Genomic DNA, 13,117 nt, shown 5'->3' with positions numbered 1-13,117 from the left:
GGGTTCAGCAGCGACACTTACCCCCTCAGGGGACAGGACACCTCCTGACAATTCACCCCGTCACACTTGGGCAGGAGTTTTCTCCTCAGTTGGCTAATAAAACATCACACAGGAAGGCGAAGATGAGCCAGCACTCTGCCGACAGGCGCACGGCATCTCCATCTGCTAGCGCCCTGTTCCGTCCGCTCCACACGGCAGCTGAGACGATCCTGTGTTTCCGCGGCACCCCCAAGCGTCGCTGCCCTGTGGCCAGAGCTTTCTCCGGGAGAACCCTATTTCACGAGGGGACACACCACGTGAAGCCAGGCCTGACTGCCATTTACAGAAAGAAGTTGTCTCAGACACGGACACCAGGCAGGCATCTCAGCGGGGCAGACAGACAGACAGGGCTCTCTCTCACTTCGTGTCTAAATGAAAAGTTTCTTTTTGTAAATCAATCTTCTCTCAAAGAATACAAGCTAGGGGCACCTGGGTGGCTCAGTCGGTTGAGCGTCTGACTCTTGGTTTTGGCTCAGGTCATGATCTCACGGTCGTGAGTTCAAGCCCCGCGTCGGGCTCTGGGCTGACGTCATGGAGCCTGCTTGGGATTCCTTCTCCCTCTCTCTCTGCCCCTTCCCACTTGCTCTATCTCTCAAAAGTAAAAAAATAAACTTCAAAAAAAAGAGTTCAAAAAACACAAGCTACACAGTAACAAAACGTACACATTTCTCACACGAATACAATCACTTCGAGGCCTGATATCATGAGAATGAACCCATAGTTAACAGCCCATCTTATAAAATTGCAGTGACCACACTGTCAGGGTCTGTCCCCACGGGGACAAAGTGCCTCATTAGCTATGGTACAGGAGGTGATCAGGGTTCTTTTTATCAGAACTGACATCTGAATGAAGAAAGTTGAAACAGCCCTATTGGTTTTTCATATAATTCCTATTTCAATAAGGAAAACACAGAGGAAAATGAAGGTTAAAGCAGTTCAGTACACGTGGAGTGCAGGATATTAATGTCAACGGTGGTGACTTCTGAAGACTGAAGGGTGCTTTGGTGACGACACAGTGCTAACGTCTCAGGCTCTCTATGGATTGTGTCCTGTTACAAACAGGACTCACAGGTGTAACTTCCTTCCACACATACGGAAATAAGTCTGATTAAACACAAACAAACCTTAACCTGAGTGGGTTTTTGATGGTTAAAATATGACCTCATTAATGTTCCCTCATAAAAATATATAATTGGCCTTCATTTGTTTGGTTTATAAGATCTTAGTATGTCATTAGAGCATTTAGTAGATCGTGTATCTCAATAATTCCGGAAGAAGTATTTTTTATTTTATAATTTTCTTTAACATTTATTCATTTTTGAGAGACAGAGGGAGACAGAGCGTGAGCAGGGGAGGGGCAGAGAGAGAGGGAGACACAGAATCGGAAGCAGGCTCCGGACTCTGAGCTGTCAGCACAGAGCCTAACGTGGGGCTCAAACCCATGAACCATGAGATCATGACCTGAGCCGAAGTCAGATGCTTAACCGACCGAACCACACAGGCACCCCTGTAATTTTAATTAAATTGTATTTTACTACAAACTTATTTTGCTATATTAAGGCTACATAATACCACAAATTGTTTGGATTGGAACAAATCTATAACATCAAAAATAGCAAAACAAAACAATATCCAACTATTGTAACCTAAAGCAGTGAATCCTCCGCAACGTTAACTTAAAACATGGGAACAGAGAAGACAAAAGTTCGTAAGAACAATGAGATCAGTGACACCGTTACAGATTCCACAGACACTTAAAACAATGAGAGGATCTTACGAGAAAGTGGTGATGACTCTGAACATGTAGATGTAAATCCACTGACGACAGAAACTGAAACAACGAAACCAAAACCGTGTGTAAGACAGCGCGTGCCACGGAAATCTAACGTCATCTGAATACGCACGCAACGGCTCTGGCCACGATGACTTCGCTGACAAGTAATTTCACGCTTAAAGAGGGAATGCTGCCAGCATCACGCGGGATTCCGGAGGATCAGAGCTGGTCCGTGAGTCCCGCCCTGTGACTGGACCCACTCGTGTTCCTACACGGGCAACAGAAACACAGAGAAGATAACGTTTAGAAAACACTACTTGCGACATCACAAAAGCCTCAGATAACTGGAAATGAGCGCAAATAAGAGACGGAAGTCTCCTACCCCGAGAACTGCAAATTACTGCGGACCGAGCAAGGAGTCGGAGACTCGTAGCCGACACCGGAGCGTCTCCCAAATTATCTGCGGGCTCGCGGCCCTGTGCCCGACGCTGGGCGTTTTGTGGGTGATCTGAGCAGCTGGGCTGTTCTAGCTGAGCAGTCGAGGAATGTCAGTGAATATTCCGTGAGTGTGAATAGAACAATGACACCCTCCGAAGGACCTGCTGGGAGGACCACAGGACACGGCCATGGTGACACTGGAAGGACCACGGGACCGGGCTGCTGTCACAGTCACAGTTAAGGTTTATCAAGTGAAAAGGCAAAGGTGAAAATCCGCGAAGGGAACAGGTGTCTGGGAGGTCCCAGGGACACCAGGTGGGAGCTTTCCTGTGACCTTGGCCAGTGGGGCCTCGGGGTCATGTTGCGTTCTCCCCCCGCGATTAAGGGGGCCTGTTAGGGGGCCGGATGCCTGGGGTGCAGCACCCAGCTGACTAAACTCAGCCACTCAGAGCCCCCCACCCCCCAGCAAAAGCTCATTCCTCATAAATCAGGCTGTTAACATAAAGGACAGAGTGTCCCAGGGCCTCGGGCTACAGACGCGCTCACAGCAGATAGGACGCCCCAGGGGCCTGGCACCTAGCTCCCCAGAGCCCGCTAAGGGCTGGTCCTGAACACAGGCCTGTCCTGGGAATGCACAGGGTAGGAGGAGCTCAGGCCTACAAAACTGGGGAGGAAGAAAGTGGCACCTCTACTTTAAATCTTTCACAAGTCAGTCTGAAAATGACTAAAGTTCTACGTGTAAAAACAAAATATAACTGTTAAAATTCTATCAAAAATAGAAGAACATTTAAAAATGTTTTAAGTCTTACGACTTCCCTGAATATGAAATAAAGCCCAGTAAGTCATTAATAACTATAACACACATCACCTAAAACCATTAAAAATCCTTGTGATAAAGGCAAAAATGAAGACATATTGATAGTCTAATAGAAAATATTCTTGGGGCACCTGGGAGGCTCCTTGGTTAAGCGTCTGACTTTTGATTTCGGCTCACGTCATGATCTCACAGTCTGTGACCCGAAGCCCCGAGCAGGACCCTATGCGGACAGCACAGAATCCGCTTGGGATTCTTGCTCTCTGCCCCTCCCCCACTCATTCTCAATCTCTCTCCCTCTCTCTCCCTCTCTCTCTCTCTCTCTCTCAAAAATAAATAGAAGACATTTAAAAACTTTTTTTAAAAAGAAAATATTCTTAAAACATATGATGGGAAAACGGTGGATCTGTGTTGGTAATACTCACAAATAAATGAATGAAAAACCAGCGTAAGCGGTGTGGCAGGTGAAATCATGCCCCCCAGAGATGCATCTCCCCCAATCTCAGACACTGTATGCTGGCTCACGTGACAGGAGGGGTTACAGACATGGCCCTGAGATGGGAGAGCACCCAGCGTGCCGGGGGACCCAGCGCGAGCACCCGAGTCCTCACCGGCTCCAAGGACACACGGTGACAGAGGGGGAGGGAGGCGGTGAAGACAGGGCCACCGCCGAGGAATGCAGGCAGCCTCCAGAAGCTGGGTGAGCCCTCACCTAAGCACGTGATAGGAGATGGGCATCCTCTCTGCCACCACAGACACCCGCGTTCTGCCCACACCCGGTGTGGTTCCCGGAGCCCCCGCGGGGCAGCTCAGCTTCTGGCCTGGAGAGCCGCGGGGACATCACTTCGCTGGGTGAGACAGTGCAGTCTGGTCACTGTTTGGCAACAACAGGAAACGAACTTTCCAACACACGCCGAAAAGTATAAGAATTCACAGAAGAAACAAAAATAAACTTCTGCGAAAGTTACTCAGTTTTGCCAGGACGTCTGCAGTCCCGGGTTAAACCGGTGTGAACGACTCTTTTCTCCACACCAGTTAGAGAAAGGCAGAATTTTGCTAATACTCGGCTTCGACCACCTGGAAGGCGTCAGAAGCTCGGGCACTGTAATGGGCGAGGTCCCCGTGGCAGTTCCCACCGCCGGGCCTTCCACGCACACCCTTAGGGCCGCTCTTCTAGATTCACCAGCAGCTGCGCGCCCCCCGTGCTGCAGATCGGCGCACGGAGATGTCTCGTTAGGGATCGTTGGGAGCGCGTTCTGGGGAGGCAACCAGCGTGAGCCACTGCCTCGACCGTCTGGCAACGTAAAACGAGGGACACGGCGGTCTGGCCGTGCAGTGAGCGCTCGGGCCGCCCGAGACCGCCTCCCGTGCGGTAGAAGGAAAGCGAGGAAACGCGCAGAAGCCACAGGCCAAAGAGACGCGTGACGCGATTCCGCGTTAACCATGCACGCATTTGCACACGCGGCGCTGCTTCCGTGGACTTTCTCGGGAGTTCCCGGTGAGGCGAGAAAAGGCGTGGGAAGGGTCTGCCTCCTCGGAACGAGTTCCCGGAAGCCACGTGTGTCCAGGCGCCGAGGCACCTGCCCCTCCGGGCCGCTGGCCTCGTTCTCGTTAACCGCCAGGAGCGGAGTGTGACGCGCCAGCTGGTCAGCTGCACCGGGCTGGCGTTTTTTCCTCTGAAAAACTGTTTACCTTTCAAGAGAAAAGTAGGCGATGATAAATATTGAAATTATTAACGTGTTACGCTTTTTGTTCTGGGAAGAGAGATTAATTATATAATTCTGTAGTAGCTTTTCAGGGAGAGTGAGCTCAAGCAATTTAGTACATCTGAGATGTTATGTAATGGTCACATTAATTATGCATCGGCTGATGTTAGAGTTGTTCATCTACGAATATTGTATTCTGTGACTTTTAATCAACCAAGATAAGGAAAAAGAAATCTCAGTGAAAGCTGCTAGTTTTCATTTAAGAAATGAAAGAAACATTCTTCACTTTAAAGGACATCCATCTCGGGGCGTTTCGGTGGCTCAGTCAGTTAAGTACCTGACTCTTGATTTCAGCTCAGGTCATATCCTCACGGTTCGTGAGATCGAGCCCCGTGTTGGGCTCTGCACTCGCAGCACGGAGCCTGCTTGGGATTCTGTCTGCCTCCCTCTGCCCCTCTCCTACCCACACATGCTCTCCCTTTCTGTCTCTCTCTCAATATAAATAAATAAACATAGAGAAAAATAAAGGACACACATTTTGGTAATTTAAAAACACATACTTCTTGTGAGTACTCTTTGAGAAAAATTTTATTTTTATGACGCCTGTGGGGTGCTGTGCTTTTCCAGCAACACCCGGAACAGTGTGAATTATGCTGCTCCGAACCGTGTGTCTGTCTGTCCCCCGCACGCTTCTCCCCTCTCCTGGAACGTTGTGCTTCGTAAATATTTCCTTATGTTGCTGCTGAGTTCCAAGCAAATGCACTGAGCATAAGAAATGTAACAACATATTTCAGTTCATACAAGTTTTGTGGCCTTACCTTCCTGTTCACTTTGTTCCTGGGAGGTCTTTCTCAGAATTTGCCGCATCCTAAGCCAACGGCACTCACTGGGTGTATATTCAGATGACCTCACTTCAGCTTCCTACCTTTCGTGAACTCTTTACTGGACTTTGCCCATGCGAGAGGCCATAATCTGTCTCTGCCTCGGGTTCAGGTGGGGGCCGGGGACGAATCTCCTCCGAACCCCTGACATCCGCATGCTGCCTGCTCTCTGAGCTCTTCGGTTCAGCCATCTGCACTTTTCCCTCTTACGACAGACACGGATTGCACCCAAACCCTCCACTTCCAAGGCCTCACTGCTGTGAAGTGTAAGCTTTAAAGAGAAGTGTGGGTCCCCTGGGAAGGGAGTGTTTTCTAAGGTCGGGGGCGGGTGGGGGGGAACCCTTGTAGCTCACAGGAATTTGGGAGAAATGGTCAGAAAGCATTGCTTCCAGAACACGGCACGAGCTTCTCTGATCCTTCTCTAGAAGCATCAGAAGAGCAGAATGCAGCCAAGTAACTCCGCCTCTCCGAGCAAAGTTGCGGAACGTTTCAGGAGTCAAAACTATTCAGGACCGGCAAGGGTAACGTTTACAGTTCTGGCATCAGTAACAATCGCCAGGCGTGCAAAGAGGTGGAAGAATCCAGTGTATGTGACGACGAAACCAACGAATAGAAACAGATGCGGGAACATCACCTATTATAGAATTAGTAGGTGGGTTGAAAACCAGTTACGAGACTTTGTTTACTAAGGCAAAAGAAAGTAGGAGCATGTCAGGAAGAGAAGTGGACTGTATTTTTTAAACCAAATTGAATTTCTAGAGATGGAAGCTAAAATATCTGACGTGTGAGTTAATGGATTGGACATCGCAGAAGAAAGGGTCCAGAAACGTAAAGGTTCAGCGAATGAACCTAGACAAAGGAAAACACAGAGAAGAAACTACTGAAAAAATTAAAATGAATTGAAAGAAGGCAGTGCCAGTGAGCCATGATGTGATCCAAGTCCCAGAAGCAGGGACCAGGGGAAGGAGAAAACATTTGGCAAACACAGGTGTCCACCTCCTGGGGGATTTTTAGCCCCTGCCACAGGGACCAGTGAGGCAGGATGGCTCTCGGGGCCCAGCCAGGTGTGACCGGCCCCCCTCACCTGCCTCACCAGAACCTACGCTCGCCCTGAATCAGAGCACCCGGATTTTGAGGCTGCGGACCGTGGTTTACTTTCCATTGGCAATTGTTTGGGTGGCCCGAGCACGAGTGGGTTTCTGCCGAGTGGGAGAACTTGCACGTTCACTCGGGATCCAGTCCTTCGGGATCCAGCTCGAGGCTCCCAGTGGCCCCGCGACCCACCTGCTCCCTCCCTGAGCGGAAGAGGGTCTCAGATGGGAATCTGAAACCTGGAACCGAGCCCTGCCCCCCGAGGACCGCCCCGCCCGCCAGAGGTCGGCGGACAGGCCCACGTGTGCAGCTCGCAGCCTGTGCGCCCATCCTGCTAATTTTCTGGTCTCATGTAATTTGACAGGGATTTACTAGGAAATACATTCCATCAGTGGAGGCCAGACACTGTGGTGATGAGACGTTTCTCCCACTGACCCTTGATATTTTTAGATACTCAGTCAACACCATTAAATGCGTTGCTTCCTTAATGTAATTTTCATGCAATACCTGTGGGTTCGTGGGTCTGAGATGAGTGTTTACAGAAAGTGACAGATCATTAGTCCAGCAACCCCTGCAGGTGGGACTTCGGCGCCGTCCGGGGGGATCCCCAGGTTCCTCGGCTTGTGCAGCCGATGTGTTAGCCGTGAGGCCTGTAACCTGCTGGAAAGGACAAGTGTTCATGCCAAAAACTACAAATATGCCTCTCCATTTGCCTTTTTCATGAGTAACATTTAAATGTAGACCCCAAACTAGTGCTCTGTGCACATAACGGTGATTTCTCTTCACACGTGACTGGAACTGGCTTGTTATTCTATGTACAGAATAGAGTACTTTTTATTAAGACTTTTTAAGGGTTTAGGTTCACAGCAAACTTGAGGGGGATGCAGAGAAATTTCCCACATATCCCAGCCCCCCAGTCCGCCTCCTATGACGCACACCCTCCCCCCTACACCTCCCGCCTCCTCCCACACAACCCTCCCCCACCACAGACACCCTCCCCTCCCCAGACGGTGCCTTTGTTACACCCGATGAGCCCACAGACGAGCATCCGAGGCCCCGGTTCACATCGGGGTCAGTCTTGGGGGCACACGTTCTATGGTTTGGCACAAATGTATAAGGACATGAATCCCCCACGTGGTACCTGACAGAGCAGTTTCACTGCCCGAAGAGTCCTGTGCTCCGACCATCATCCCTCCCCCGATGCCAGGCAACCACCAGTCTTGGCACCATCGCCGTAGTTCTGTCTTTTCCAGAACGTCCTGTGGTTGGAGTCACGCAGTGTGTAGACTTTCAGACCCACTTCCTTCACTTAATCATCTGCATGGAAGGTTCGTCCGCGTCTTTTCACGGCTTGATGGCTCATCTCCTTGTAGCGCAGAGTAACCCTCCACTGTCCGCGTGGACCACAGCTTATTCATTTATTCACCCACCGAAGGGCGTCCATGATTTGGGAACAACACCACTATAAACTTGGGGGGGGGCAGGTTGTGTGGACGTGTTTCAATTCCTTTTGTGAGTACCAAGGACTACTTGTTAAGAGTGTGCTTCGCTTCATAAGAGACCCCCGCGGTGGCCCCCACAGCGACCTCCACAGTGGCCCCCACAGTGGCCCCCGCAGTGGCCCCCGCAGTGGCCCCCGCAGTGGCCCCCGCAGTGGCCCCTGCAGTGACCTCCACAGTGGCCCCCGCAGTGGCCCCCACGGTGGCCCTCACAGTGGCCCCCACAGTGGCTTCCACTGTGCATTCCCGCCGGCAGTGACCTTGACTTCCTGCTGCTCTGCATCCTGGCCGGCGTTGCATGCTGTCAGAGTTCCGATTTGGCCATTCCGGTCAGTGCCCGGTGCTGTCTCACAGTTGTTTCGATTTGTGTGTCCCTGGTGGTATATGGTGCGCCATTTCACCTGCTAACTTCCCTCTGCATAACCTCTCTGGGGAGGTGTCTGTTAGGGTTTGGCCCAATTTTTAATTGGCTGTTTGTTTCCTTAGTATTGAGCTTTAAAAGTTCTTTACATATGTGTATATAAGTTTATTTCTTTATTGAGAGAGACAGAGAGTGAGTGAGATCGTGAGTTGGGGAGGGGCGACAGAGGGAGAGATTCCCCCTCAGTCTCCATGCTGCCAGCTCAGAGCCCGACATGGGGCTCGGCCTCACAAACCTTAAGATCATGACCTGAGCCAAAATGAAGAGTCAGATGCTTAACAGACTGAGACACCCAGGCGCCCCAGGTTCTTTGTATGTTTTGAGTTTTGAATAACAGTCCTTTCTCAGATGTGTCTTTTGCAAATATCTTCTCCCAGTCTGTGGCTTGTCCTCTCTCTCTCTCTCTCTGACATTGTCTTTCTGAGAGAAGAAACTTTTTATTTTAATGCAGTCCAGCTTATCGGTCCTTCCTTTCACGGATCCCGTCTTTAGTGTTGGATCTAAAGGTCGACACCATCCCCAAGGCCACCTGGGTGTTCCCCGATATCATCTTCCAGAAGTTTTACATTTTGCATTTTACGAAGATGGTCTTGGCTTCGTTGTCAACGATCAGTGACTATACTTACGAGATCTCCATTCACTCTACGGATCTAGATGTCTGTTCTTTGACCAATGTCACATGGTTGTGATTGCTACGGCTTTCTATTACGTCCTGAAATCAGGTGGTATCAGTTCCTGCATAAAGGAGGATGTCACATAATGACTATAAAAGTTTAATTTCACCAAGAAGACATAAAAACCCCAAATGTTTATGCACCTAGTAAAAGAATTTCCTTATTTAAACAAAACCTAGTAGAACAGAGAGGAGAAATAAACACATTTACAGTTATTCATGGAGACTTCAAGACCCCACTGTCAGTAACTGGAAATCAGCAAGGACCCATGAGTCCTGAGAACACCAGCAACCGGTCAGCCCCCTGACGCCACAGGAACACCACCGTCCGTAGCAGAACCTAACCCCTTGTCCAGTGGACACGGAACGCGCACAGAAATGGACATAGTGTTGTAGGCTCTGGAATCGACATTAACAATTTTGTAAAAGATAGAAATGATTTAAAGCGTGTTCTTTGCCCACAGCAGAACGAACAGATATCACCTAACCGCCCACTTTGGAAATTAAACAATATTATCAACTGAGAAACATGACACATCAAAGCTTCCTGGGGTTTACCTTCTCTTATTTTAGCTCTTTCAAACAAAAATGAGACGTGTTTTTGCACCCACGCTGCAGCATTATTACAGCAGTCCACATGCAGCTTAGCGCTGGGTTGAATTGTCCCCTTTGTGAGAGTTAATCGGGAATTTTAGGGGGACTGGAAGTTGGAGTTCTCCCGGTGCGTTCGTGGCTCGGTGCCTGTGCTAGAAATAACTTTTATTTGAAGTAGAGTGTTTGCCCCAGGATGAGGGCACCTTCGGCAGCTCCCCCCGGACTCCCTAACCACCTGCCCGCCCTCTGCCATCCAGAGAAAGCAGCTGTTCTGATGTCTGGTCACCTCCGCTTAGTTCTGCCTGGTTTTGAACTTCGTAAGGAACACCTGCCAGTGAAAAGTCTACTTGGATAGGAGCCAGGCAAGTTATTTTAACAGAGAGAATTTAAAACTGAAGTGTTCTCCAGCACCGGAGAACTAGGGAGGAAAGGAAGGAAGCACAGGGCTCGGGGGAGGAGAGAGCTGCTCCATGAGCGGGACAAGTACTCATGTCATGTCATCATGCCCTCACCACCCTCCCACCACACGGAATAGCTCCGCCATCAAAGTGTCCCCACATCAGCCCCCTTTTAGCCAAACCTTACTGTCCACCAACCCCAGCAATAATGTTCTGGATTATCTTACAAGCAAAAAAACAAAAAAACAAAAAAAAACTTACGAAGTAAAAATGTTCTTCCACATGCTTGTATACACATGCATGTATCGTGTAGATTTTATTCCATGTAGAAAGAAGCATACGTTCTCATTCTGAAATGCTATAATATAGAAGGTAATCAATTAGCCAGTGGTAGTCGTGTTCAAATTTGCCTAGCACTATGCATAATTTTGCTTGTGTAGACACACATATTTGCCGAGTTAGGTGAAATGGGATTCCACTCCATGTAATAGGGTACCAGCTCTATTTATTAACCTCTAACTTATCACTTCTGGTAGACACTTGGAAGGAGAAGTTTTAATAACTGCATGACATACACATAACTGGTACAACCTCCCTGCAGTGTGGCTGTGATGCTAACAACAGGATGTAGAGACACTAACGTCGTACGTGTGTGTGAATAACTCCCTACTGAGGATCATTTCCTGGGGGCGGAACGTGTACGTGCTTGAGGGAAAACACACTGGGCTGCTCTCCGCTCCCATGTAAACACGTCCAGAAGATCTCGTTTCCCTCATCTGGGCCAACCCTTGGGGTGGCCTGTGCACGTGTGTGCGTGTGTGGGATTATGTGTGTGAACGTCCCATATTCGCCCATTTGTTGTAAAATTGTTAGCTTTTAATTTTAATGTCTATTATTGCCAGTGGGCTGAACATTTTCTTCTAATATTTGAATTTTTGGAAACATGGCCTTAGTTTTTCTTTTGTGTTCATTCCTTCCCCTCAATAGGTTCCAATCTGCTGGCTGCACGTATTTCTTTCAGTTTCGTTTTCTTGCCAGCAGTGGTCAGAGATCACATACTCTTGGATAAATTCTTGGCACATCCGTTGCCACCGGGAAATAGTAAAGAAAAGCCATCCGTAACATGATGGGTTTTAACTTTCATTTGTCACTTAGGGGTGAGAACATCCCAAGCTTTTAAATTGTATAGTTGTGTCCTCAGATATTTCCTCCCTTATTTGAACACTGTTTACTAATTACTACTTCTTGGAAAGTGTGGGATATTACTGAAGGCTCATCATTTCCACAAACACATCCTTGATTAGCAAGTGCTGATGGTGTAATTCTCAAGGTAGAGAAACTTTGACCTCCCTGCAGGCTACTCAGATTCTCAAAGACTGTGAACTGGGAGCCCGTGAGGTCTGTTTCCACATGGCAAGGCGGGGTTCAGCTTTTGGCCCAAAGGCATTTCAGTTTTACATTCTTAGGTCAAGAATGTGTCTCGGCATGAACTCACCTGAAAGCTAAAATGATTGTTCTCTGGATCCCTCCAGATCTTAGAAGTCAGATGTAGGTGAGTTCTGCCGTCTGAGGTGAAAACCGGAGTCCCCAGGTGTAGACACTGGATGGTAACAATGGGCAAAGCAGGGGCTCTGTGCTCATTTGACAATCAATCCTGTCCTCAACCATTTTCCTCCAGCAGTGGTGCGTCATTGCAAATCATTTCCGTTCACGCCTTATCAGTCAGGGCAAACACAGAAACTCATTGCTTAATTTCTGTGATAATAAACTAGCAACCCCAAATTCGTTGTTTTCTTCACGCAGTAACAATTTGTTGGGCGGGGCTTGGTGTGACGGCTCCGTTCTCCACTAGGTGGCACTGCGTAGCGGACTGGAGTGGATCAGTGTGAGTGCAGGTGCGCGTGGGAGAGTGGGCGTGGCTTCGCCCAGCGACCTCATCTCCGACCCCCGGGAGCTCTGTGCGCTCACAGACCCGCGATCAAGCACCCCTCGTTTGTCTCAGGCCTCCGTCCACTCCCGCCTCTACCCTGTCCGTGTCCCAGCCGGCTGCCTGCCGGGCCGCACCTCCCTCCGGGTGTTATCTCAGATGCGCTGTGTTTCAAAAGCCCGCACTTCAGAGGCCCCGTGGCGCGGACTCCAGCCGACTCTCTGGGGAGGACGTTGCTGAGCGGTGGTCCCACGTTGCCCCAGAAAACGTGTAACCGCACGAGGGCAGAGGTTCGGAGATTAAGGCAAACCACAACACAGCCGGTGCCACCACACTCTGGCGTCTTTGTTCCCAAACCAGCAAACGGGGCTGCTCTCCAGGATCCGCTGGGACCTTTGCCCGAGGGGAGGCCGCATGGCCTCTACCAAACGCCCTCCAAGCGGGGGAACCGCTTCTCCCCACGTGGCACACGGAGCCCTGAGACCCCGCTGCCTGCTCCTGGGGGTTGGCCCTACTTCCTCGCCGGAGCCCCGCCAGGCACCGAGCTCTGGAACGTCAGACTCTGCGCCCCACTGTTTACAGAATCCTGGTGGCATGGAAACCCCCTCCTTCCTCCCCATCAGTGGTTTTGGGGGACAGATCCCTCGTCAGTCCCTGCGACTGTTTCCACTCTTTCTCTCTCCTCCTCTCCAGCTACTTCCGGGGGAGTGCTTTCCTTGCACTGCCCGCCTGAGCCAGAGTCGGTCCCGAGGGACAGCTTAGCTCCCATCAGGGCCCACTGGTTTCTTCTCAACATTGCAACGAGCCGTTAAGAGTTTGTGTGACCTGCTGTGTTGTTCAGTCGCCTTCCCCGGGGGAGGC

At 49.9% G+C, this 13,117-nt stretch overlaps 1 long non-coding RNA gene across 2 annotated transcripts; it reads right to left on the bottom strand.

Annotated features, from left to right (window-relative positions):
* Positions 1-5,403: 5,403 nt before the first annotated feature.
* Positions 5,404-12,828, bottom strand: LOC128311334 (uncharacterized). Of its 2 annotated transcripts, none has more exons than XR_008289740.1 (4): positions 11,825-12,828; positions 7,886-9,399; positions 7,252-7,404; positions 5,404-5,533 (listed from the first exon to the last, which is right to left on the bottom strand). It is a non-coding gene; the product is annotated as an uncharacterized LOC128311334 (long non-coding RNA). The 2 variants fall into 2 exon arrangements; XR_008289741.1 differs by having other exon boundaries at positions 7,252-7,401.
* Positions 12,829-13,117: the final 289 nt, after the last annotated feature.

Source organism: Acinonyx jubatus, chromosome A3 (assembly GCF_027475565.1).
Source record: "Acinonyx jubatus isolate Ajub_Pintada_27869175 chromosome A3, VMU_Ajub_asm_v1.0, whole genome shotgun sequence".
Classification (NCBI taxonomy): Eukaryota; Metazoa; Chordata; class Mammalia; order Carnivora; family Felidae; genus Acinonyx; species Acinonyx jubatus.
This window is presented reverse-complemented; position numbering and strand designations above follow the sequence as displayed.